Here is a 26,377-nt window from a genome sequence, read left to right on the forward strand (position 1 = left end):
GAAAATTGATCCATAATGAAATCACTGTCATTGAGGAAGATGAGCATGCGCAAGTGAGGGGAGGTGATGGTAATGTTGGCAGAAGGTAGGGTTGAAGGCATGTCGATTGGTTGAAAGATGTCATAGGAGTGGGTACGAAGAGCTTGGTGATAGCGAGTGGCGTAAGTGATGACGGACTCCGAGTTGACGGTACAATAGTCAGGTGCTTTGTAGAGACCACTAGCGGGGACGGAGCGAACGGAAGAACCAGGACACATGATTGTGACAGAGATGGGAACAGCAAAGAAGAAGTACTGGACATGGTTGAGGTGAGCATGGTGGACCGGGAGGTCAGGAGCTGGGACAAAAGAACAGGCCGAGTAGATGGAATGGTTGCGAACTAAAGCAGAATCACAGGGTGTAGCACTGCTAGGGAAGATAGCGAAAAGGTGGGCAGCACAGAGACGAGAGGTCGGAGTAAGGGAGGAACATTGCTGGAGGTCTGTGGAAGAAAGGAAGGCAACGGAAAGATGATCATGGGAGAGGAGGAAATATTCTGAAGGAACAGATACCTGTAACAAGGAGTTGTTGAGGCGGAAAGGGAAGGGAATGATGTGGAAAAGGGTAAAGGTTATGGCAGAACGGAGAGGAATATGGACGACGACGTATGTAGTGAGAAGAGTGGCTTCGAGAACAGGATAATAATATTCAAGGGAGGAGTAAGGGAGGACTGGGGAGAGACCGAAGGTGGAGTGAGCCCATTCCAGGACAGAACGGAGAGCTGAGACAGGTACTAAGTCGGCAGTGACACGTCCATTGATAGCATCAACCAGGATACGAACCAAGGTAGAGACTTGAGACAGGAGAGAGTCAACGGCCAGTTGGAGATTATCCATGTTGAGTTTGAGGTAGAAGAACTGGGAAATAACGTTGAGATCTGAAAGGTGACGTTGTAAGATATCGGTGAAATTGTTTAGAGTGGACGTGACTTCATTGAGTTGGGTTGTGAGCTTCTGTAACATAGTGTGTTGGATTTTAATGACTCGGCGTTGTGATTCTAGGGCGGAAGCTAAATGAGTGAGATCAGATTTGAAGCCAGAAATGTCACGGGCTGTAGCAACGCCAAACAAGCCACTCAGAATCTCACCGCCGAAGTCGAAGAGACCTCGTTTCACACGAGAACGACCCACGGGTGTCTGAATGGAAAATGTGTCATTGAGCTCAGTGAATCGGTTACTTATGTATTGCAATTGCCAGGAGAGTGGGAGGAAAAGGTTATAGAGATACTCATTCGGGTTGTGTGTCCCCATGAGGGCCGTGAGATGGTTCCTGATTCCGTGGAGCTGGTGCGCGTAGGCAGGTAGGGCAATGGCTACGTCGGCCAGGGGCGCAAGATCGTAGCGCAAAGAGGCGATCTCGTCGATAAGCATTACCTCGCCTCCCGAGCCGACCAAGGCCTCGGGACGTACTCCACCATCGTCCTGACCTGACCCAGACCCCAGGAGGGTCAGCACTGCCAGCAGGGAGATCGCTAACATCGTACCTAGAAAATCAGGGTAGAGTTAATGGGGGAGGTCGTGAAGAGGTGGATGGGCGTAGCTGGGCTGGGGCGGGGCGGGGTGGGGCGGGGCAGGGCGACGGGGCTGGGCTGGGCGGGGCTGGGCGGCGGGGCAGAGACAGCTGGGCGGAGAGGAGAAGAGACGCCGCGATGAATCACCGGCAGGGAGTGGCGGTCTTAGGAGGCTCCGTAATGCAGACCAGATGCGGGTGACGGTGGAGGCCGGTGGTGGGTTGTGAGGCAGATGTTGGCGCAAGGCAGGTGTAGAGCTGGTGAGTTGCAAATGCAGAGAATGGTGGTGGGCAGACAGCTGGTAGACAGTGATAAGTGGCACCGTGGGGGCAGGAGCTATGATGAGTCCGGAACAGGTGCTAGGAACAGGTGCAACAGGTGCGTAGGTCGGCGACGGTGACACGTGCGGTTGTTTGAGAGGTGAGCACTGGCGAGAAAAATGGTACACTCGAAAAGCACAGCCAAGGTATAGAGGCACGGAGGAAGGGGCGAGGCCGGCAGATGCGAGACGTCGTGTATCTTGTTGTATCACGAAAAAGCCAAGGAGGCGGTCAGAATGTGATGGTTCTATCCCACCGCTGCCACCAAATGTAACTTGCAATACTTTGGTGATAGAAACTCCGTTTACAAACAGCTAGATAAGGAGTTTAAAACAAGCTCACAGTAAAACAGTCTACCCGACCAGGCTGCCTGATATCAACTAATGCAATAACGCCGTCTTCAGGCGTGGGAAAGCATGCGGACCTAGCAAAGTTAGTGGGGGCATGTATGCATTGGGGGGGGACATATATACATCGGGGGTAGACATATTGTGGAGGGGGTACATAATATCCCTGTCTTTAACTAGTAGAATAATTTTTTTACTTATAACCATCCCTATAGCAAAACAGCCGCGAAAGAACCAAGAGGTCCATTGCTGTTTGCTTTCCTTTGTATTCCTTTCCTCCCATTTTCTTTCCTTTCCTCTTCCTCCCTTCATTTATATTTTCCTCCTTTCCTTTCCTCGTCTTCCTCCTTTCCTCTCCTTTTCTTCCTCATTTCCCCTCCTATCTTCATTCTCTCCTCTCTTTTTCTTCCTCCTTTCCTCTCTTCCTCCTCTTCCTTTCCTTCCAACTTGTGAGAACATTCAGGACTTGAGGATAAAGAGAGAGAGAGAGAGAGAGAGAGAGAGAGAGAGAGAGAGAGAGAGAGAGAGAGAGAGAGAGAGAGAAGAAAAGTAAACACACGTGACATTTGTAAGGTCACAGGGGTGGAGGGAAGGAAGGAGGAAAAAATGGGTGGAGGAAGGGAGGAGAGAAAGAGGCGGAAGGAAGGAGAGGAGAGGGAAGGAAGAAAGGAGGGAATATGTAAGCCAGATGGCATGAAAAAAATTAACAGAGGAGAGGAAGGAGGGGGAGAAGGAGAGGGAAGGAAGGGGAAAGGGAAAGAAGGATGGAGGAGAGATATAATGAAGGAGAGGACGAAGGAAACATGAAGAGGAAAGGAAGAAGAGCAGAGAGGGAAGGCGGAAGAGGAAGGCGAAAGGAGGGTGAAGGGAAAGACGGGAGATACAGAGAGGAAAGAAAGTTGGGAGTGAGAAAGAAATAAAGGTAGAAGGAAGAGAGACGAAAGAAAAGAGGAAGGAGATGAAAAGGACGGAAGGAAAAAGATGAAGAAAGGAAGGGTAAGAGGAAAGAAAGAAAGAAAGAAAGACAGGAGGGAAGGAAATGAAAGAAACAAACGAAAGGAATAGGGAAAGGGATGGGAAAGGAATGAGGGAAGGAGAGGAAAGGAAAGATGAATGAAGGGAGACAAACAGAAGGATGAATGGAAAAGAAAGAAAGGAAGAAGACTGGGAGGGAGAGAGGGAAGGAAGGGGAAGGAAGGAAGAAGGGAGGGTAAGGGACGAAAGGAAGAAGGGAGAGAAAGACGAGAATGGAAGGAAGGATTGAAAGAGAAGAAAAGACGGAAGGAAGGAGAGAGAGAGAGAGAGAGAGAGAGAGAGAGAGAGAGAGAGAGAGAGAGAGAGAGAGAGAGGGGAGAGGAAAAAAAGGAAGAAGGGAGGGAGGGAGGGATGATAGTAAGTAGGGAAGAGGGATGGAAGGAGGGGGAAGTGAGGAGAGACGGAAAGAATAGGGACAGTAATTATGAAAGAGAATTGAGCAAGGAAACAAGAGTGAGGAAGAGAAAACAGTAAGGAAGAAGAACTGTGTTGGAGAGGGGGGGGGGGAGGATGATGGTGCCAGTTCTGTCTACGTTCTGTCAACACCCTTGCTCAGTATCGCATGGATAGTGTCTGGAGTGTGGTGGTAGTGGTAGTTGTGGTAGTAGTAATGGTGGTGGTGGTGGCTGGGGTGGTGGCAATGGTAGTAGTAGTAGTAGTGGTGGTGGTGGTTGGGGTAGTGGTGATAGTGGTAGTGGTGGTTGGGATGGTGGTAGCTGTGATGGTAGTGATAGTGATGATAGTGGTAACGATGGTAATGCTGGTAATTGTAATAGTGGTGGTAGTGGTTGTAATGTTGGTAATTGTGGAATGGTGGTAGTGGCAGTATAGGTAGTGGTAGTAATGTTGGTAATTGTGGTAGTAGTGGTAGCTGCTGGTTCCTGTTTCGTTAGTGGTAGTTGTGGTTAAGTATGATATCAGTGTTAATGGATTTGGTAATTGAGGTAATGTTGATGGTGGTAGTGAGAATGGTGGCAGTTTTGATGGTGGCGAGAATTTTGGTTATTGTGATGGCAGCAGAATGGTGGTGGTGGTAATGGTGGTAGTTGTGGTAGTGGTGAGAATCGTGGTAGTTGTGGTGGTGGTGAGAATAATATTGGTGGTGCGGATTGTGGTAGTTGTGGTGGTGGTGAGAATAATATTGGTGGTGCGGATTGTGGTAGTTGTGGTGGTGGTGAGAATAATATTGGTGGTGCGGATTGTGGTAGTTGTGGTAGTGGTGACAAAGGCAATAGTTGCGGTAGCGGTCAGAATAATGGTAATGGTGGCGATGGTAGTAGTTGTGGTGATGGAGAGAATTTTGGTAGTTGTGGTAGATGTTTGAATGGTGGTAGTAGCGACAATGGTGGCAAATGCGGTAGAGATTAAGACTGTGGTGAGAATGTTGGTAGTTATGACAGTAGTGAAAATTACAGTAGTTATGGTAGTGGTGAGAATGATGGTGGTGATGGCAATGGTGGTAGTTAGGGTAGTGATCAGAACTGTGATGGTTAGAGATTGTGGTGCTAGAGAGAATTGTGGTAGTTGTGGTGGGGTTGTGGTGAGAATTGTCGTAGTTATGATATTGCTTTGAATTGTGGTAGTTGTAGTAATGGTGATAATGGTGGTAGGTGCAGTGGGTATAAGGTTGTGTGATAGATTCAGACAATTACCCTCTCAAAGTAGGTGGTAGGTGTGGGCGCCCATCGTCCACTCACTTGATGTAGTGCAGCCTACTTCTTCCTTGATGTATTATTATTCTTTTTGTGTCTTTCCTCCACTCTTCTTATTTCTCCCATTCTCTCTTCCACTATTTATTACTGTTCTTTCCACTCCAGGTGACTCCACACTGAGTGACAAACCTTTAACTCAGGAAACCATTTACAACGCTGGGTGGTGACTATAACACCAAATTAACGGGGTGGCGTGAGAGCTTTTTTTTTTTTTTTTTTTTTTAATGTGACCGACTCTGGGCATAGGCTACACAGCCCGCTATCTAGGCCTAGCAGTCCTCCTACATACCATACACCTTTACATGATGACCCTGTTAACTAAGTGTAGAGTCGAAAAATCGGCGTCCACCCGGCTACAAAACTTCCACGCCAATCCCAAAGCCTCTCTGTGGTGAGGCTGTCAGCCACATAAGAACACCAGTTTGCGGTACGGGACGACCATGCAGGTGCGGTTGCTTGCCTGCGGTTGATGGGTTTATTCGATGAGACAAACTGGGGTAGAACGACAACAAGCCTTTGTAGTTGATGATAACGAAATCTCTCACTTTCTCTCCCTCTCTCTGCAGCAATATCACTTACCACATTGTGTGTGTGTGCGTGTGTGTGTGTATGTGTGTGTGTGCTCAGTGCAACGAGTGCCAATAAAAATTTCCTTGGCTAATTAGGTCTTCATACTGAACAACAGCTGCACACACACGATAATCACATTTGGCGGCAGAGATCAAAGGTCAAAGACAGATTGGGTTAAATGCCTGACCTGGACCTGGAGCCTGGCTGGAATTGGAGTCTACCTAGAACCTTTTTCTCAGTGAATCATTTTCCTTAAACTTATTACACTTTAACTCCATCTTCCTCGTATCAGCCTCTTTTTCAGACTTGCTGCATCCAAGATTTTTTTAGGTTAGAGAGAGAGAGAGAGAGAGAGAGAGAGAGAGAGAGAGGAGGGGGAGTAGAAAAATGCATAGAATCCAAAACAAGTTATGAAAAAAGAAAAAAAATTGCAAAACAAGCGAAAAAAAAGAGTAACTCCATGGAGAGAGAGAGAGAGAGAGAGAGAGAGAGAGAGAGAGAGAGAGAGTACCAAAGAGTTATATGTTCGCTTCAGTCATTCCCAGGTGCTGGTGCGGGACGCCTTCACGTGGTGGCACCGATATAACAGGGCGATGAAGCTGCCTGGTTATACAAACGTCCCTCAGTCCCCTCCCTATAGCCCAAAAGGAGGATGGTGGACTGCAGAAGAAGGGCAGATTCATGCTGCCGTTCACCAGATATGGTTTCAGAAGAACTAGGGCTACAACAACAACATCTTCTACTACTACTACGACTACTGCTGCTACAACCCCTATTGTATAATACCGATACTAAATATTAATAGTAGTAGGAGTAGGAGTAGTAGTAGTAGTAGTAGTAGTAGTAGTAGTGGCAGAAATAGTAGTAGCAGAAGAAGTGGCAGAAATCGTAGCTGTCGTAGTAACTGCAACCCCAGTCTAATTTTAATTCTTGTGTTATCGTTATAGAGGTATTCAGTAAGTAACAAGGTCCCTCAAAGTGAAAAGCACAAATTAGTCATGCTGACATTGTAGGACCAAATTATAATTTACTTGCAGATGGCACTGTAATGAGATTAAAATTCGTAATTAAAGCTATACCAGAGATTTCTCCATTCTTGATTCTGGGAGTTGCACATATATACAGTTTATATATATATATATATATATATATATATATATATATATATATATATATATATATATATATATATATATATAGCCTATGATTTCATCATCCTTTGTGTAATTGTAACGCACAGTATGCTGCATGTTTGATCACGAGCGTGTACTGTCTCAGTCCCCCCTTCTACCGTTATAGTAGAGTAAGTCGTCCTTTCTGTTGTTCAGAGCAGGACTGTCAGCTCTTTGTCCCCTATGGCTTCATTTGCGCGTCCTTCTTACAAGTTGTATCAAGCTCTGCTGGCCCCTATATAATGAGCTCAGTCTCTGCATTACTGCCATTTAGATCTACTCCTCATTTTGCTCACATCTCTGTTCTCCCCTGTACAGTTGTTATTATTGTGAGTGCTCAGGAAGTCTCCAACCATCTAGCAGCTGTGTGTAATTTGAGTATAACTGTTGTTGCATTTTTTCTTGTACTGTGTAGCATAAGGTTAATTCTTACGCCTAGAAAGGTTTTTGTAATTTATGTAAGGTTCTTATTGTCAGCCATCATTAATAATATTTTGTATCTGTAATAATATATCTGGCATTCACTGAGTATTATCTGGTATCTCATTTTAACAGGGCTGACTTAGATAAATTTACTCATGCTAATTTCGTGTTAATAGAGGCTATTGCAGTTAACCATATATTTAACCTGTTTTTTGCTATTACATTATCCTTATGAGTCCTGAATGTTTTGTTGTTAGTTTGAGCATTAAACTTTAACTTGTAATTTTACCTAACTCCTTTCTTTTGAACCTGGAACTTTACGGGACAGTAGTGATTTTTAGTCTCACTTAAAGTGTACATTATCTTTCTCTGTTCCGTAACATAAATTTGGCGACCTCTTATCAGGATATTCAGGATATTATCATAAGGATATTGCTTGATATTTTGTGACTGTGATTTATTCATGATGTTTACTATTACTACGCATGATGAAGCCAAAGATTTTTTGTCAAATGTGCAAACAAAGTGTGATGTAGAAAACAGAACAAAGAATGAACTTAAGCTTGTTGCTCAACAATTGGGAATTGCAGTTCACTCTCATCATTCTAAAGATCAAATTGTTGGCATGATTAATAAAAGCTTGTTTAATGTAACTCCTCCAAATGAGCAAACGCAGATTGAATTAGCTAAGTTACAGCTAGCTCTGCAGGAGGCTCGTGTTAAGGAGGCTGAATTTCAAGCACGTGCTAAGGAGGCTGAGTCTCAGGCTAAGGAGGCGGAGTCTCAGGCTCGTATTCAGGAGGCACAGATACAGGCACAAATTGAACATGCCAGGATTCAGGCAGACCATGAGTATCGCATGAAACAAGGTGGAACTGGATCATCTAGCTCTGATGATTTTGATGTGGCTAAAAATGTTAAACTTGTCCCTCCTTTTAATGAATCTGATTTAACAAAGTATTTTCAGTTGTTTGAGAGGATAGCTACAGGTTTTAATTGGCCTAAGGAGTATTGGCCAGTACTCCTTCAAACTGTTCTCACCAGTAAAGCTCAAGTAACTTATGCATCTTTGCCTCAGGATCAATCTGATAATTATGATGTAGTTAAGAGCTTGATTCTTAAGGCCTATGAACCTGTTCCTGAAGCCTATAGAGTAAAATTTAGGACAACTTACAAGCAAGATAAGCAATCCCATGTTGAGTATGCAAAAATCAAAGAAGATCTGTTAGAGCAGTGGTTAAATTCTAAGAATGTGGATTCTGATTTTGGTTAATTTAAGCAGATGATTTTGCTGGAGGACTTCAAGAGGTGTATTTATAAAGATGTAAGCCTATATCTTGATGAGAAAAGAGTAGATAATTTGTCTGATGCTGCAGTTTTAGCTGATGATTATGTTCTCACTCACAAGAGATATTCTAGAGAAAGAGGGAAAGCTGAGAGTACGTTGCCTCTACTCAGAGTACAGGTAACAGGAAAGAGAATAAAGATGATGTTTCTCAGGAAGTAAATACCAGCTTCACCTCTAGATTTCAGAAAAGTAAATGTACTTATTGTAGTATGCTTGGTCATACTACGGAGAAATGTTTCAGGAGACAGCGTGATGTGAACAAAAAGGAGTCTTTAAATATTCAGTCAATTGGTCTAGTGTCCACTCTTGAGAGTTCCCAGAATTCTTTAACTGAGTTAACTGAACCTGCTTTGAGGGGTAACTTAAATTCTCATGATGGAGCACCTCTTTTGAGCAGTAACGTGGGTGACACTCTCAAGAGTTCATGTGCTAATTTCCTGTCTGATGGTTTTGTCAGTCCTCTGAACAGTAATGACAGGAAATCGGTTAAAATATAACGTGATACAGGTGCTTGCCAATCCCTTATGCTAACCAGTGTTCTAGGCTCTAATGTTAATTCTTCTGATGAAACTGTAATCTTACAAGGTGTAGGGAATAATTACTTCTCTGTCCCTCTGTGCAGAGTGAATTTAGAGTCTGGTTTTGTTAATGGTTCCGTTATGGTTGGGTTGGTTGAGACACTCCCAATGTCAGGTGTAACTTTCTTACTTGGAAATGATATTGGTAGAAGTCAAGTGTGTCCAGCTCCTCAGTTGTCTAGTGAGCCAGTGGCTGCGACCCAGGATTGTGATGTCCCTGATGTGTTTCCTGCATGTGCTGTCACTAGGGCTAAGGCTAAAGTTACTGGTGATTTAGAGGATAATGATGATGATGATGTTATCCAGCTGACACTTTTCTTGCTAATTTGGACCACTCACCAGATGAGGCAGTACTCCGTAGTGTTGATAATTTGTCTCGTCAAGAGTTGGTTGAGTTGCAGGTTGCTGACCCTGAGTTGAAAGGTCTAGCTAACTCTGCTTACAGTGAAGAAGAGTCAGCCGGTGCTTCTACTTGTTATTATGTAAAGTCAGGAGGACTTATGAGAAAGTGGAGACCCCCAACAGCATCAGCCGACTGTGAATGGGAGGTTGTACATCAAGTTGTCATCCCTCGTGTTTGTAGGCAGGATATCATTAGAGTGGCTCATGATTCCAGTTTGGCAGGACACCTTGGAGTGAGGAAGACTGTGGCACGCATTTTGAAACACTTCTACTGGCCAGGTATCTTCAGGGATGTTTCCTGGTATGGTAAGTGTTGTCACACCTGTCAAGTTGTGGGGAAGTGTAATCAGACCGAAAAGGTTGCACCTCTAGTTCCCATTCCTCCTTTTGAGGCGCCATTCACCCGTGTGTTGGTGGATATTGTGGGCCCTCTTCCTAAGACTTCTTCAGGATTTTCTTATGTGTTGACCCTGATTGATATGGCTACTCATTATCCTGAAGCCATTCCACTTAGAAATATCTCAGCAAAGAACGTGGTTAAGGAAATACTGGGGTTCTTCACAAAGTTTGGTCTGCCCAAGGAGGTACAGTCAGACCGGGGAAGTAATTTCATGTCAAACGTTTTCAAGCAGTCTCTGAAAGAGTTGGGCATCACCCAGATCACGTCTTCAGCTTACCATCCCGAGACCCAAGGAGCATTGGAGAGATATCATCAAACACTCAAATCGATGCTCAAGAAATACTGTTTGGAACATCAGAAAGACTGGGATAAAGGTCTTCCATTCGTTGTGTTTGCTGCAAGAGAATCTCCAAATGAATCACTGGGCTTCTCACCTTTTGAACTACTGTTTGGCCATGAAGTAAGAGGACCCCTTAAGTTACTCAAGGAATGCTGGCTGTCGGAGGAAGATGATGTCAACCTGCTGGAGTATGTGATGAAGTTCAAAGAACGGCTGTCCACTACTTTACAGCTGGCGAGAGAGAATTTAGGAGCTGCTCAGGAGAAGATGAAGACTTGGTATGATAAGAAGTCCAGGTTACGCCACTTTCAGCCAGGAGATCAGGTTTTGATTCTGCTACCAGTTCATGGGCAACCTCTTGAAGCCAAGTTTAGTGGTCCTTATTTCGTGGAGAAGAAACTCAGTGATGTCAACTATGTCATCACCACACCAGATCGTAGAAAGAACAACCAACTATGTCACATCAACATGCTAAAGTTATATCACAGGCGGGACGAAAATAATCCAGTCTGCACTGTAGCTGTTCCACCCGAGTCTGCAAGTGAAGCTCTCCCATGCAGTATGAGCCTGATTGATAGTTTGGGGAAGAATCCTGATATCATGAATGATCTCCAGACTAAGCTTTCTCATCTAGCTCCCGAGGAAAGGCAGGAGTTTTCGGCATTACTGCAGGAGTACCCGCAAGTGTTCCGTGCCACTCCAGGAAGAACCACTGTGTTGATGCATGACGTCGATGTTGGAGACGCAAAGCCAATTAAACTGCCTCCTTACCGTGTGAACCCAGTGAAAGTTCCTCTCATCCAGAAGGAGCTTGGCTACCTGTTGGACAACAAGATGATTGAGCCCTGTCAGAGCGAGTGGAGTTCTCCTGTCACTCTGGTCCCTAAGTCGGGTGGGTCACAGCAGCTTTGCATCGACTACAGACGTGTTAATCAGATAACCAAAACAGACACTTACCCTCTCCCTCGCGTGGAAGATTGCATAGACAAGATCGGAAAGGCTAGGTACATAAGTAAGTTTGATTTGTTAAAGGGATACTGGCAAGTACCTATGACTGAACGTGCTAGGGAGATCTCATCTTTTGTAACACTAGGAAAGACTTTTGCATGTTCTGTAATGCCATATGGTATGAAGAATGCACCAGGCACATTTCAGAAGCTTATGAATGTTGTAACAGAGGGTTTGGCAGGGTGTGTTGTTTATATTGATGGTGTATTAATCTTCAGTGACAACTGGAAAGATCACCTATGCCATGTCAGTAAATTTCTTGAGCGTTTGGTTCATGCTAATCTTGTAGCTAATTTATCAATGTGTGAGTTTGGTCAAGCTAAAGTTCAGTACCTTGGGTATGTAATTGGTGATGGACATGTTGCACCACCAGGAGCTAAGGTTCAGGTTATAAGTGATCTTCCCAGACCTAAAAGTAGGAAAGAGCTACAAAGATTTTTGGGAATGGTAGGTTATTACAGGAGATTTGTTCTTAACTTTTCTATTCTTGTATCACCACTTACAGACCTACTGAAAAATGGAGTTAAATTTGTCTGGACCGATAACTGTGAATCCTCTTTCACCAAACTGAAAGCTATCCTATTAAGTCAGCCAGTGCTCGCTACTCCAAATTTTGCTAAGCTTTTTAAGATGTCTGTTGATGCAAGTGATACAGGAGCTGGGGCTGTTTTGCTGCAAGAGGATGATCAGGGTATTGAACACCCTGTATCTTATTACAGTAAGAAGTTCACTCCACCTCAAAAGAACTACTCAACTATTGAGAAAGAGCTTTTGACCTTGATTTTGGGTTTACAGCATTTTTCATTTTATTTGTGTTCTGGTTTTGACCCCATAGTCATTTATACCGATCATAACCCACTGAAATTCCTTAGTAAGTTTAAAGATAAAAATCGGAGATTGACAAGATGGAGTCTACTTCTTCAGGAGTATTCATTAGACATACAACATGTCAAGGGGAAAGAAAATGTTATTGCAGATTGCGTATCTAGACTTTAGACAGATTGTTTTAGAGTAATAAGAAATTTCCTTTGTAAATTTCTTTTTCTTTGTGGGGAGGTGTTACATAGCCTATGATTTCATCATCCTTTGTGTAATTTTAACGCACAGTATGCTGCATGTTTGATCACGAGCGTGTTCTTCCTCAGTCCCCCCTTCTACCGTTATAGTAGAGTAAGTCGTCCTTTCTGTTGTTCAGAGCAGGAGTGTCAGCTCTTTGTCCCCTATGGCTTCATTTGCGCATCCTTCTTACAAGTTGTATCAAGCTCTGCTGGCCCCTGTATAATGAGCTCAGTCTCTGCATTATTGCCACTTAGATCTACTCCTCATTTTGCTCACATCTCTGTTCTCCCCTGTACAGTTGTTATTATTGTGAGTGCTCAGGAAGTCTCCAACCGTCTAGCAGCTGTGTGTAATTTGAGTATAACTGTTGTTGCATTTTTTCTTGTACTGTGTAGCATAAGGTTAATTCTTTGGCCTAGTAAGGTTTTTGTAATTTATGTAAGGTTCTAATTGTCAGCCATCATTAATAAAATTTTGTATCTGTAATAATATATCTGGCATTCACTGAGTATTATCTGGTATCTCATTTTAACAGGACTGACTTAGATAAATTTACTCATGCTAATTTCGTGTTAATAGAGGCTATTGCAGTTAACCATATATTTAACCTGTTTTTTGCCATTACATTATCCTTATGAGTCCTGAATGTTTTGTTGTTAGTTTGAGCATTAAACTTTGACTTGTAATTTTACCTAACTCCTTTGTTTTGAACCTGGAACTTTACGGGACAGTAGTGATTTTTAGTATTCTCACTTAAAGTGTACATTATCTTTCTCTGTTCTGTAACAATATATATATATATATATATATATATATATATCTATATATATATATATATATATATATATATATATATATATATATATATATATATATATATATATATATATATATATATATATATATATATATATATATATATATATATATATATATATATATATATATATATATATTGCTAGACACCTTTATCCCGTAGGGGTGGCCACAAAAAAATCACCTCCATGTCGGCCTGCCGTTGCCATTTCATTGCCCTTCACCCAGCTCACACCCCCCTCTCATATACCTCTCCACTCCATCCTTCCATCTCATCCTTGGCCTCCCCCTCCCTCTCCCTCCCTCCACCTCACTCACATACACTCTCCTCGTCAGTCTCTGACTCTCCATCCTCTCCACATGGCCAAACCACCTCAAAGTGTTTCTCCTAACGCTTCCTATCACATCCACTTACATACCACAACGCTCTATCACTTCCTCATTTGTTAGTCTGTCTCTCCATGTGACTCCACATGTTCCTCTCAAATAACTCATTTCCATTTCTCTCACTCTTGACTTCTGTCAAGACGTCATAGTAATCGCCACAGTACTATACCCTAATCTTCAGGATAATAACAGGTCCCGCCAGTTGGACTTATTCCTATTTTTGTCAAACCTGCAACAACAGAAAGAGACTCTACAGTACACCCGAACGACCTGGCGTTTAACATGCAGCATGAGCATCAAAACTTTATCATTATAAGCTCTGGCCAGTCATACCCATCATAATCACTGGTATATATACATACATACACATACGTTCATGTCACATCTATATCAGTCCTTAAACAGTTAGTGTTACCACACACGTGGTGACGTAACTTAAGTGGTGAAGGGCTATGAATTCGCGGGGAGTAGTATGTGGCTACTGACGTTACTGTTACCCCCGGCAATGGCACACTCCCGGCCGTACAAGCTCACGGACTCAGTGTGTTAACTCTCCAGAGTCAATTTCCAGACTGACTTCTCTCCCTACCTTACCTGTGGTATAAGCTCTCTTCACCAGGTGGCACTCCTCACCATGTGTTTATCTTTACCACCGAGCCTCAATGCCTTATTTTGCAGGAAAATTAACTTTAAATTAATATAATCATTGATCTGTGGAAAAATCTTAATTCATGTAAATCATTTGTTTCAACTACTTTAAAATGCTCTCTGCCTATAACAAAGCATACAGCGACAACCTGGCCCCCTGTTGTCCCTGCACGCTTTGTTGACAGGCAGAAAGCATTTTGCAATGACAATAGCCATGGCCCCGCAAGGAATGGCCGTTTGTCTTTGAGTTAGTGTTTTTAACGGGGAAATGCAAACTCACTTGTTGACACGTAGGGAACACGTGTGTGTTGGTCATAAGATTACCATCCAGCATTATACATATTTCCCTGGTTTACAGGAGACCATTACGCTTGACACTTAATGTAAAGCCACCTGAAAAGAAAGAATAGTAATAAAAAGTGACAGGAAGCATAGGAGAAATAGGAAGAGAGGAGGGCAGACCCGAAAAGCATGTTAAAGGTGACAAAAGATATATCTATGTATCTATCTATCTATATATCTATATCTATATCAGTCTATCTATCTATCTATCTATCTATCTATATATCTATATATCTATCTATCTATCTATCTATCTATATATATATATATATATATATATATATATATATATATATATATATATATATATATATATATATATATATATATATATATTGTTATGGAGGTGTATATTACGGTGCACTCTTAACCCTTAATTAAGCACCAAAAGGGATGAGATAAAGTTTGCAAGAAAACTAACTTAACTTTACTGTACACTATAACATACACAACCAAAGAAGAAACCAGGGTTCGTTTTACAAAAGGGAGGATTCTTATAGGTCTCAGGATACAAATACAAAACAAGTTATTTCTTACCTAACCAGAATACATTCAGTGGAGGCTAAGTATTCACTAAGCTCGAGGAAACGTGGAGACTTCGAAGGTTAAATCCAGATATAATTCACACACTAGTGTAAATGGAGGAGTGAACCAAAAAGGGAAATGGCTCCCAAACAGTGTGTTTTGTAATCAAAGTCACGTATTGAGTAGTGTTGGGGAAAAGTGCAACACAATGTGACAAAAGCGTAAAGTGACAGTAAATGTGTACAAATGTGTACAAAAATGTGTACAAAATGAAACTAAATGTGTGTCTGTACAAAAAGAGACAAAATGTGTACAGGGATGTGTGTACAAAATGAGACAAAAATGTGTCTCTTCACATTTTCCTGGAGCTTATAAAGGAGACTTACTCCGCCTTTCTCAGCTAATTAACCACTAGGCTGTTTTAAAAATAATTTCTGTCCATACAGAAAAAAATAGAGGCACCTGCTACCAATGAGGGCCTCATACACTTCACATAGAACCAACTGCGTGCCATCAAGAACTTGACGAAAGGCCATTTAGGCTTCTAATTGGCAAACATCCCTACTTTGCTCCTCCCACATTATGTCACACCCACAGTTCAAGGACAAGAGGAACTTTTCTGCATAATTTGTGAGAAAAACATCTGGTGTGTTATCAGTTGAGAAGGCAAAAGTTGACCGCTGGGTAAATAAAAGTGGGGACTAGGGTTACCCTTACAGCCCGCAAAACTGATAAGAAAAAAGATTTATGTTCTTAATGGCTCGCTTCTCTCTCCTTTCATTATCCTCTTATCTTCTATTTCACCCATTTACTACTGGGGTAACTACGCCAGTGACACCTTCCTTCCTGAGAGAAGAAATTTCCCAAGGGGAAATTTCTGGATACTGTATAATCAAGTTCTGGACAGGGAATCTGCTAAAACATTACTAACACCTTTTACATGTCTTACATCAAGGGAGTCTGCTTAAAAAAATAGAGCCCAGCAGGTCAATCTAAGATTTTTGTCCTTAAATCGGGACAAAAATTTCAGAAGGTGGTGATCAGTGTACGCTACATCACCTGACCCTGGACCAACATATAAAGAGAAGTGTTGAAGGCCAAGTATGAGTTCAAGGAGTTCTTTCCCAATAGTTGAATAATTTCTCTGGGCTTAATTGAGCTTTTTGCTAAAATAGCACACAGGCATCTCAAAGCCTTCATCATTATCCTAAAGCAAAACTGTGGTGGCCCCTAGGCCACTGGCATCAACAGCTAATTTAAAGGGTTTATCAAAATTGGGAGCTTGAAACACAGGGTGACTTGATAGGATGGCTTTGACTTTAGAATAGGCTTCCTCACATTCTTGCTTCCACTCATGTTTGACTCCTTTTCTTAACAAATCAGTGACAGGAGCTACAAGATCAGAGAAGTTCAGGACAAAACGTCTGTAGTACCCTACCATACCCAAGAATCGTTGCAACTCTCTCTTATTTTTGGGCTGGGGGGAATTGACTATGGGGTGAACTTTAACATCAGGTGAACTCACTTGGCCTAAACCGACCACATAACCTAGGTACTGCACTCAAGCCCTCACAAATTCACATTTAGCTAAATTAAGCACTAAATTAGCAGAGGACAGTCTCTGAAGCAAGGCATCTAGTTGGCTCAAGTGTTTTTCCCAGGTGATGCTAAAAATAACAACATCGTCAATGTAAGTAACACAGTTCTCAACATCCTTGGTGAGATCATTCATCAGTCTTTGGAAGGTGGCAGGAGCATTCTTCATACCATAGGGCATGACCTTACATTTATAAGTCCTGCCACCAACCACAAAACAGGAAATTTCTTGGGCCCTTTCTGTGAGTGGGACTTGCCAATATACCATCATTGAATCTAATTTTGTGATAAACTTAGCTCTGCTCATCGTGTCCACACAATCATCTACTCTAGGAAGTGGGTAAGTATCAGTCTTGGTAAGGGAGTTGACTTTACGGTAATCAATACAAAAGCGATGTGACCCATCAGGTTTTGGAACCACTATGACCAGGGAGCACCACTCACTTTGACAGGACTCGATTAACCCCTGCTGCAACATGTAGTTCAGCTCCTCTTGAATGCTGGTCTGCTTCTGAGGACTAGCCCGGTAGGGGGACTACTTTACAGGGTTGGCATTTCCAACGTCCACATCATGCTGTGCCACTTCCGTCTGTCCTGGGGTGTCCCAGAAGACATCAGGGAACTTCCTGAGAAGGGCAACAAGCTCAGCACACTGCTCTGCAGTCAAGTGGGAAAGTTTATCAGTCAGTGTACTCCAAGCTTCCTGGTTTTCTCTCCAACTGGTCATCTGGTCCAGTGTCAAAGGGCAGCCCTCATCCTCCGCCAACTCGACAGCTGACACCACACATGCAGCACTAGGGGGGTCCACAAAGTTGACAGCTGACACCACGCATGCAGCACTAGGGGGGTCCGCAAACTTGACAGCCGACACCAAGCATGCAGTACTAGGGGGGGTCCATGTCTCACCTGTGGTACCCCTTCAACATATTCATGTGGCACAATCTTCATTCCTTCCACCTGTCTGGGGTTAAAATGACAATTTACTTCACCTACCCTCTTTTCCACTAGATAGGGGCCTGCAAAACTTGCCTGCAGAGGCTGACCATGAATGGGAAGCAAGACAAGAACTTGATCGCCTGGGTGAAACACTCTGTGCCTAACTTTCTTAGAGTGGTCATACCACCTATTCATCTTCTCCTGAGAGGACTCCAAGTGTGCCCTGGCTACTTCCATACTATAGGCCAGTCTTTCTTCAAATTTTGACACACAGTCTAGCAAGTTAATTTGGTCATCATCCTTGACCCATTGTTCTTTGAGGAGTTTAAGAGGACCTCTTACTTCATGGCCAAAGATTAACTGAAATGAGGAGTAGCCCAAGGACTTGCTCGGTGCCTCTCTGGTTGCAAAAAGTAGGAAAGGCAAACACTTGTCCCATTCCTTTTCATCAACACATAGTTTTCTGAGCATACTTTTCAAAGTTTGGTGATACCTCTCTAATACACTTTGACTCTGAGGATATGTTGAGTAAGTGATCTGTGAGATTCCTAACTCCTTAACCCAAGGCATCCCATTGACGTATGGGTACGTCACAACATTTTGTCACAGCTAGTCCCATCGATGTACTGGTACGTCGCGCAATTGCAAGGTTCATAATTTGCACAATTTTCCATTTTTGTGCTTGATTTTTGGTACATATACACGGGACACCTTCCTCTATTCCACTACAAGATGCCAGGCAGGGACAATGCCTTACACCACATAACCTCCCCCCCCCCACATGCCACTGACTCAGCAATGCACCTATTACCAGTGACCTGGCCAATGAAGACATTCAGGGCCAGAATGATTCCTCAATCGATGACAATGTGGAGGACAAAGTTTACATAGCATTAGAGGAAGAAACAGTCAGAAATGATGATCAGGTAATGTTACCAAAAAAAGTCAGGTACGTTGATGACTTAGTGAGTGAAACAATGCTTATATTGCCTATATTACTGTTTGAAAACCAATATACTCTCGTACTACATATAAATTTGTACCAAATAAATAAATAAATACCATTTATGAGCGGTGTGGAATAGTTACCCTCCCATAGAACTCGTTTTCTTTGGAGCCAGCCTGATAGAAAACTCAGTAAGGTAAGGAGGTACTGCTACCTGTACCGAGTATTTTAAACCTCAGGTGAGCGATTTCTCTATGAATTTTCGATGTTTCTCACCAAAAGCGGAGGTTTTAACCAAAAAATTTTTTTTCCAAAATAGCTCGGGATTGAGGGATGTCAGAGGTACGAAATAGCTCAGGACGTGACGGGTTAAGGGTTTGTCTGAAAAGTTTGGAATTTAAAATTACTGCCTTGATCCAACTGCACTTCTTTATGGAGACCAACACAGGTTAAGAAGGTTAGCATCTCCCCTACAACCAATTTAACTGAAATATTTCTCAAGGGAATGGCTTCAGGATATCTAGTGGCCATGTCTAACATTGTGAGGATGTACTGGTGGCCTGAAGAGGTCTTAGGCAAAGGGCCAACAATGTTCACAAGGACTCTAGTGAATGGGGCCTCAAACACAGGTAGAGGAATCAAAGGAGCTGCAGGGATGGGCTTATTGCTCTTACAGACTAGCTGACAGGTGTGACATCACCTACAGAACCGGGAGACATCTTGACGGATTCCAGGCCAGTAAAAATGCTGCTGGATGCGGGAGAGAGTCTTCCTTACCCCTAAGTGACCTGCTAAAGAAGAGTCATGAGCAATGGACATAATTTTTTGCCTATAGGGTCTTGGAACTACCACCTGATGTACAGTCTCCCACTCATTATCATGAGCAACACTAGGAGGTCTCCATCTTCTCATTAACATGTTATTTGGCCTTAAATAATAACACTCAGTGCAGACTCACATTCATCTTCCCTAACTGCTGAATCAATTAAAGTGGCAATCTCTGGATCAGATCTTTGCATATTAGCTAACTTTGCACTTGCATCAGTCTGGGGAGAATCATCAACCTCCAAGTCATTTAACTGGGCAAAAAGGTATCACCAAGCCCAATATCTTCATCGGCATTGCCAGTGCCATTACTGTCAACGTTCTCATGGCTCGCTTTTGCCATCATAGCTCTAGTTACAGCACATGAGGGAAACAGTTTAGTACATGTATCTTCCAACTCTTTAGTCCTATCCTCACTCAGGGGGGGTTTTGACATGCAGGGAACAGCACTCACCTGTCCTCCCACCAAGTCATTACCCAAAAGGAAAGTGAACCCTTGTACAGGAAGCTGGTCAACAACACCCACACGCACGGAACCAGTAACCAACTCTGACTGGAGCTTCACCTCAACTAGGGGAACAGATACTAACTCAGCTATATTCTGGAACAAGACACATTCATTAGGGTCAGCTACATCAACAATCCCCTTCAACATTAATGACTGTGAAGCTCCTGTGTCTCTAAGTATAGTGACTTCCTTACCACCTTTTCCATCAACTGAAACTAACCCCTTAGAAATAAAGTTAGCAAATAAAATTAATGACCTGAGGAAGAGTCACTCTGAGTACTGCTTGGGGAAGGACACTCTGATGGAGTCTTATTACCACTCTCACTTGAACCTGACGGCTGCACTGCCCCAGTCTTACTAGTGTCTAACACTGGCTCTACAGGAGTCTGTCTATCCACCACTGACGACTCCACTCTGACCTTATCAACAATATGCACCTGCTGGGGTTGTGTCTGACTACCACTAACAATATCTGTGGATGGTTGCTCTCTGTTGGTGTCAAAAGATCCCCAAGAGTTTACCAAAGTAATAGGTTTTACAAAGGGGTTTTTCCCTCGTTTTTACCAGCACCAATCCTCCAATTGCCCCGTTTTCTGTCAATACTGGCAAGACCTGAAACTTTTTCTTGACCCTCTGGCACCACTGTCCTCACTTACTTTCGTAGAACTAACATACTTTGGGGTTGCAGTGTTCCCACTAGTTTCACCTGACATTAACTTGCCTTTACCAGAAGAAGAGTTCACAAAAAATGGTTGGTTCACTCTCCTACCCTTAACAAATAACTGAGGCTTACGTTCATGCTTATAAATTATACTATAGTTATCTGCTACAACAGCAGCCTCAGCTAGGGTATCTAAATCTTTCTCCACTAGGTATGTAGCCACATCCTTATCTATCTTACCAGTGAAGTTCTCCAAGATCATTAATTCTTTAAGTTTACAGAAATCATCAACTTTCTTAGAATGCAACCATTGACCAAATAAGTCTGTGAGTACTCTAGCATATTCCACATGACTCTGATCTTTCTGTTTAAAGGTGGATCTAAATTTAAGCCTATATGCTTCTGACACGAGTTCATATGCTTTGAGAATGTCATCTTTTAACCCGCCGCGTCCCGGAGACGTGAATTCACGTCCTCACATGATGTGCACTCATATCTCGGAGACGTGAATTAATGCAGGAACATTGCAAGGTCCCTAATTTGCACAATTTTCAATTTTCGCGAGTGATTTCGCGAGTGATTTTTGGCACGTATACACGGGACACGTTCCTCTATTCCTCTACAAGATCCCAAGCAGGAACAATTCCTTACATCGCATAACCTCCCCCCCCTGCACGCCATTGTCTCGGCAATTCACCTGTTACAAGTGACCTGGCCAATAAAGACATTCAGGGCCGGAGTGATTCCCCAATCGATGACAATGTGGAGGACAAAGTTTACATAGCATTAGAGGAAGAAACAGTCAGAAATGATGATCAGGTAATGTGGGAAAAAAAGGTCATGAATGGTGATGAGTTAGTGAGTGAAACAATGCTTAATAATGTCTATATTACTGTTTGAAAACCAATATACTCTTGTACTACATATAAATTCGTACCAAGTAAATAAATAAATACTGTTTATGAGTAGATAAAATAGTTACCCTCCCATAGAACTCGTTTTCTTTGGAGCCAGCCTGTTAGAAAACCCAGTCAGGTAAGGAGGTACTCGTACCTAGATCGAGTATTTTAAACCTCAGGTGAGCGATTTCTCTATGAATTTTCGATGTTTCTCACCAAAAGTGGATGTTTGAGCCAAAACAAAAAAAGGTCCAAAAATGTCGGGACCGGGGTGTACCACTGCCCAGAAAACGTCGGGACGGGGCGGGTTAAACAATCATAGTTAGGACTTTGATCAACAGATAAAGAAATATAAACCTCTTGAGCCTTTCCTTTCAGAACACTCTGCAGCAGTACTGTCCAAGAGTCTTTTGGCCACAAGGGAAGACCTGCCACCTTTTCAGACATATGGAAATACTTGGTGACATCTTGTTCATTAAAGGGAGGTACTAGATTAATGTTCCTAGCAACATCAAAAGATTCCTTGGCAGATGAACTATTAGCTCTAGGTAAACTATCAGGGTGCTTCAGTCTGAATTCGTGATCCAATTCCTTTTGTCTCATTTGAGCCTGTAAATCTATTTCCCTCATTTTGGCTTGCAGTTCATGTTCCCTCAGTTTAATTCTGGCTAACTCAAGTTGCACTTTGTCACCAGTATCATGAGCAGAAAACTCACTAGGGCCAGGTATCTCCGATGCCAAAGGCTCAGGGTCAACACCTTGCGCAGTATCAAATGGCTCAGAACTAGCTATAGAGGACTCACTTTGCTCAAACACGGTGTCCAATATTAAATCAAGTAACTTAGTCTTGGTGACTGAGGCAGGAAATCTCAACTGTAAAGCCTGGGCAAGCAATATAAGCTCGTGTTTTGTGAGTGTTTTCACTCTGTTTGGGGATGGCTTAGAATCCAAAAATGCTTTCACATCACTATCACTCATTAGGGGAATTATTACTGATTACAGTAAAGTAGGTATGAGTAAGCACTGTGTATGTGGCCAATGTTGCCAATATTATGTCATAGAGCTATCCTGGCGAGGTCGCCAAATTGTTATGGGGTGTATATTACGGTGCACTCTTAACCCTTAATTAAGCACAAAAAGGGATAAGATAAAGTTTGCAAGAAAACTAACTTAACTTTACTGTACACTATAACATACACAACCAAAGAAGAAACCAGGGTTCGTTTTACAAAAAGGAGGATTCTTATAGGTCTCAGGATACAAATACAAAACAAGTTATTTCTTACCTAACAAGAATACACTCAGTGGAGGCTAAGTACTCACAAAGCTCGAGGAAACGTGGAGACTTCGAAGGTTAAATCCAGATATAAATCACACACTAGTGTAAATGGAGAAGTGAACCAAAATGGGAAATGGTGCACAAACAGTGTGTTTTGTAATCAAAGTCACATATTGAGTAGTGTTGGGGAAAAGTGCAACACAATGTGACAAAAGTGTAAAGTGACAGTAAATATGTACAAATGTGTACAAAAATGTGTACAAAATGAAACTAAATGTGTGTCTGTACAAAAAGAGACAAAATGTGTACAGGGATGTGTGTACAAAATGAGACAAAAATGTGTCTTTTCACATTTTCCTGGAGCTTATAAAGGAGACTTACTCCGCCTTTCTCAGCTAATTAACCACTAGGCTGCCTTAAAAATAATTTCTGTCCATACAAAAAAAAAATAGAGGCACCTGCTACCAATGAGGGCCCCATACACTCCACACAGAACCAACTGGGTGCCATCAAGAATGTGACGAAAGTGCCATTTAGGCTTCTAATTGGCAAACATCCTTACTTTGCTCCTCCCACATTATGTCACACCCACAGTTCAAGGACAAGAGGAACTTTTCTGCATAATTTGTGAGAAAAACATCTGGTGAGTTATCAGTTGAGAAGGCAAAAGTTGACCGCTGGGTAAATAAAAGTGGGGACTAGGGTTACCCTTACAGCCTGCTAAACTGATAAGAAAAAGGATTTATCTTCTTAACGGCTCTCATCTCTCTCCTTTCATTATCATCTTACCTACTATTTCACCCATTCACTACTGGGGTAACTATTCCAGTGGCAATATATATATATATATATATATATATATATATATATATATATATATATATATATATATATATATATATATATATATATATATATATATGACTTGGTGGTGTTAACGTGTGCAATGTGTGTGTTAAGTATAATTTTTTTTACTTTCTCTGTCTCCCATGCGTCTTTGTCTCACGTATAATCCTTCTTCCCTCCTCTCACCTTCCGTGTCTTCTCTTTACTCTTTCCCTCTCCTTTATTCTTAGATTTCCTAACTGACTTTTACTACATCTCTGCTCACTTTCACTATTTGCAGGCTGTTTTTCTTACCCTTACCTGCTTGTCATTCTGTTATTCTCTCTCCTACTTACTATTGGCAACATATGAACCTGATACGGGATAGGAGTGTGGCTTGGGTCGGGCAGTTGGTATGCCTGCAGCTCGTGACGTATTCACACTTTGTTTTGTCTATAGGAGGATGAATGAATGAATGGGTTGCCAGTCACTATTTAAAACTGACACGTAGCTACTAGCAAGAGTAACCTTACTTACTAGTGTGTTTCAGTATTGTCATAGCTCATTTTGTTGATAGGTAAACTTTAACTGCAATGATAACAAAATGATATAAAGAGATTTCCGTATCATAGACTGATCTAGCCGGTGCTCACTCACCTTAAATCGCTGCTGTCTTGCCTTGCCATATGGTGGAGCACAGTCTTCATCAATGATTTATTTTATACAAACATGAAATTGTTTCCATAAACTGTATGCTAGCATATTCTGTTTGTAAAAGTAATAAATCACAAGAAGATGTGGTTACTGGCTGCTACCGCCTTCACAAATCAGAATCCTCTCTTCCTTTTCTGCCAACTCTCGTTGCTGGAAACTCACTCCCATCTTCCCCTCCCCCCATTTCCTCCCTTGAACCCCCTACCTCTTTCACTCTCGCCTTCCCCCTCTAAAAGCCAGTTCCTCTACCTCCTACCACCTGGCTCAGGGAATAAGGTCTTAGAAGCTATTCTCCTTACCTCTTAAACCTATAGTGGTTATCTGCCTTAATAACCCCACTGCTGTCATTAGCCATTGCTAATAACAGTCTCTCTCTCTCTCTCTCTCTCTCTCTCTCTCTCTTTCTGTCCGTCACCCAGGCCAATTCACCACAGATCTTACCCAAGCCGTGTGTCACCAGGCAGTAGTGCCACAGTGTGCTCCAAGGGGGAGCGGGGATGACGGTGAAGCCACTAACTTCTAAGTCGCTGTCTCTTTGATGGGTATTCTTTTATTGTTAATGATTGTTTGAAGTTGTTTGCATTACAGTTTTAGGACGTTGCCAATATTTGTCAGAAACCTAGCACAGAGCAGAAATGTAAATTATGAACCGGTACTAGGATACTCTCGTCCTTCTAGGTTGAACTGCTGGCAAGCGAGAAAGTGGATAGGCTATAAGGAAGATTGGGAATATCCTAGGAATATCAAAGATGACAGTTTCATTTTGGCTGAAGCGTTGGGTATGAAGAGGAAACCTGAACATCAAACAGAGAGAATGAACTCCAAGGAAGACCACAGCCAAAGATGATCGACAGATAACAGAAGCTGCAGAATGAAACTTTTTACCAACGCGGCGACCATACGAGAACAAGTACAGTTTGATGTGACAGTTCAGACTGTGTGAGTTGTCGATGGCGTTCACCACAGGACACCTGCCAAAAACACAGCAAATAACACCTAGGCACTGTGAGGGCAGGTGTAGATTCACAGACAACCATTTGCAGGAAGATCTTATTTACTGGGCTCGTGTTACTTTCACCGACAAAAAACATTCTTAACAACATGCGGGAAGGCACACTGCTGGAAGAGAATAACAGCAGGTTTAATATTGCAAAAGGCATCACACATGCCTGTTTATATGCAAGTAAATGTGTGTATTTCACTTAGGTACTGAATGAGACATATCTAAGCCTATTGTGTCAATCAGAACATATTCCATATGCATGCAAAGTTGGTTTTAAAGCAAACAATAAGAAGAGCTCAGAGTGCAACATCAGTGTCACACAATTTGTCTATGGTTGTAATTTTTGAACCTATCCTGTAACCTTTACCTTCGACTGAGTATTGCGAAATCCAGTTACTTTTTATGTGGACCCTCAGCCACTCAACAAAATGCAGTAGCCAGCTGAGACAAAGGACCGAATCATAGCCATTATCTTTGTCTAGCAATTCTAAAATATTATTCACTTCATCCTATGCTCATCCTCAACTTTATTTGGTCTGAATCTGGTTTAAAAAAAAAAAAAAAAGTTAATTGACCAAGCACTAGATATATGACCCTGTTCGGCCATAACTCAATAATCTGTTATACTTTGTTCAGTAGGATTTCCATAATACTGCCACAAGCGGAGGGACTGACAGGCGAGCCACAATTCTTGCGTAACACGTAGGAGTGTAACAACACACCAAATAACATTTGTTCTATTTTCCCGGTAACAGATACAACGGTCAAAACATCTTTTAAAAAAGCAAGTAGTGGGCATGTCTTGCGTAATATTTGGGGATGGTATGTCTTCATGGGGTGGGTTGTCTTACTCCCATTGACGGACTCTTTACAACATCAAATATCTTGAAATTCTTGAATAGGAATTTGTGCCTTCTCTGCTTGAGCAGGACTACCCTTTTCTCTGGTGGATAATGTTTGCCCATGACAAATGCCTTGTGCACACATCCCACATCTCCCTGAGATGGTTTGACGAACACCTCAACCTGGAGCTACTGGACTTGACGAGTCGGGGTTGTGATAAGCCCCATCGAAAGCCTGTAGGGCAACATGGTATACACATGGGAAGAAGAAGGGGAACGAATGACACAGCAGGCTGTGATTGTTGCAAATGATGGGTGGACTAAATGTTAGATACATAATGGTTTATAGCTATATGTTATAT

This window comes from Coenobita brevimanus, chromosome 28 (assembly GCF_032717465.1).
Source record: "Coenobita brevimanus isolate Jiangsu-jjx chromosome 28, ASM3271746v2, whole genome shotgun sequence".
Taxonomy (NCBI): domain Eukaryota; kingdom Metazoa; phylum Arthropoda; class Malacostraca; order Decapoda; family Coenobitidae; genus Coenobita; species Coenobita brevimanus.